Source organism: Salmo trutta, unplaced genomic scaffold, assembly GCF_901001165.1.
Source record: "Salmo trutta unplaced genomic scaffold, fSalTru1.1, whole genome shotgun sequence".
Classification (NCBI taxonomy): Eukaryota; Metazoa; Chordata; class Actinopteri; order Salmoniformes; family Salmonidae; genus Salmo; species Salmo trutta.
In genome coordinates, this window is record NW_021822412.1 from 25558 (window position 1) to 28124 (window position 2567).

A 2567-nucleotide genomic window follows, 5' to 3' on the forward strand; every position below is an offset into this window, starting at 1 on the left:
GGATGAGGAGGAGAGAAGTTGTACAGGAGTATCTGTGTACAGTACAATATCTGCAGCCACATACTAGATACATCTATTTGAACAGTTACGTAACATCAGCACCCTACCCAGCTCTGTAAGCCGTTTGATAATTACACAAGTTCCCTGTGCAGAGAAAAGCAAAGGAGAGAGAGAGAGAGAGAGAAACACTTGTATAGAGAACGAAAACAACCTCTCCAGCGCTGTCTGGCTTCTAAACCACTTCCTTCCATTTCAAAGCATTACAAGCCAATAAAAAGCTAATTAGGAGCAGGCCGGCAGGGTCGGCTTCTCAGGAGGCTCATGCCAACTAGCAACCACCCCAGACCCAGAGGGAAGCACTTCACTTCAGCCTGCATCGTTTGTTTATCCCCAAGACGGGCAAGGCAAGCAGCGTGTCTGGAAATAAATGATGTACTGTGGACACTAGTCTGACTTGGTCACTTTATGTGCGTGTTTGGAGGGGGGTAGTGTGTGTGTGTGTGTGTGTGTTTGAGGGAAAAAGTGTGTGTGCCAGCGTGTGAACGGCATACCATGCATAAACTGACAACATTGAACTTCGGCAGTGTAATCTCCAAAAGCTAAATGCCACCATTCACATTAAGCCAATATTTGTTTTTTAACTTTTAACGTCTAAATCAAGTGCCCTGAAACGTAAGGGGACAGAACAGCTAGGTCAGTCTGCAAAGCCAAACAGCGTAACCCAACAACGTAAAGAGCGGAGCTCACATAAACTTCTGCCAAAACTGCGACAAATACTTTTCCCCCTGAAAGGGATACATCCCATCCACCCCTCTCTCCTTTCCTCCCTCCCTCTCTCTCTCTCCTTTCCTCCCTCCCTCCCTCCCCACCACTAACCATCCCGTCCCAGGCCTGGTCCGAGTGAGAGCCGGGGCACCGTCAAGGTAACGAGGTGCGTCTGTTCTGTCGGTGGGGCCCGCATGTGGCGGCGGCGTCAACGCGCGACACGGAAAACGCTCCCCCGAATGGAACTGAGGTGGGCCAACGGGGTAGCAGTTACATGTTGCACAAATACCACTCTTCTTTCACTTAGGGTTAACGTAGTCTTCCAGCCAGGCTAAACGGCTTGAACACAGATAAAAACGGCAGAGCCGAGGAAGGCATGCATACAGACCTGTCCATTACAGGCCTCTGACCTATGACCGCTAGACACACGCACACTAACCCCTCGCCACGGTACGACTCGCCTTCCTTCTGTAAGCCCTTGAGGCTTTCTAAGATGTCAGCTATCTCACAGGTAGATTAAACCCCGAGTACCTACAAGATTGACTTGCACTTCTAAGAATTCGAAGAAGAGGGCCTTAGAGACGGCAGAGGACTGTAAAACTAGGCAGACAGGCCTCTCCTCTCCTCCCCTCCCTCCCTCCCTCCATAATGAGGCCCTCGCAGTGGGACGTCTCACTCCTCCATTCGACCCTTCCATGGGGTCAGAGGTTAGAGGTCATGTCTGGGCAGCTTAGCCAGGTCAGGGTCAGTGAGGGGGGGTGAAGGTGTCTGAGGACAAGCCCCGTCTCGTCTGCCTGCCGGGGCCAGCAGGCCTCGCAAAATAACAACGATGATTACATAACAAAAGCAGCAGAGAGGGAGGGTGAAGACTGAGAACACAGATATACTGTAGCTGTTGGCCTGGGTTTGCAGAGCAATAGTCTCTTACTGAACTTTGAGGAGTGTTATCCAAATAAAATCCAGACGCAGAACAGATAAGAGAAAAAAAACAAAGAAATAACCATATTATAAACAACAAACAATCACCTTCAGATTCAAACCTCGTACAAATAAATCTAACACACACACCAGTGGTCAGCTGGCCTGACGGGTCCAATACACTTCACCTCCACTGGAGCCATGGGAGCCAACCCAACACACACACACACACACACACACACACACACACACAGAGACATCACAGCCAAAACGCACACAGCAGTCTGACCAAACAGACCAGCAACCAGCCAGTGGAGTGGACAGCCTGTCACAACGCATCGACTGTAGCCAGAACACACAGCCAAATAATCACAGTAATAACACGAGCCAGACCCAGAACGCACCAGCAGTACAGACCAGAAGAAACACACACACGTCTTTCACGCTCCCACACACACACGCCTGCACACAGAAACAACATGAGACAGACTAACATACAACGAAAAATGTAAAAAAATAAAAACTCCAAAACAATTGACTTGGCCTGGCCCGGAGGGATCAGAAGGCTTGTTGCCACACAAGCAAATTAAACTAAATGAAAACAGGCTGTGCGGTTGGACGGGCCAAAACGACCTTGATTGGACTTCATCATGAGAAGGGAAAAAAATGTACTCGGATCAACTCCTCTGCCCCCATGGGTACCCGCCACTGTGGATAAGAGCTAAAAATAACCCTATCACACACACAGCATCGGGCTTTTAACCCGGGACTGTAAGACTATCACTGTAAACAAGCAATCAAACCCTTTCCTCTAAGCCTCAGCAAGTCTCTACCCACCCTTTTTCTCTCTCTCTCTCTCATCCTCTCCGCCATCTCTCTCTCTC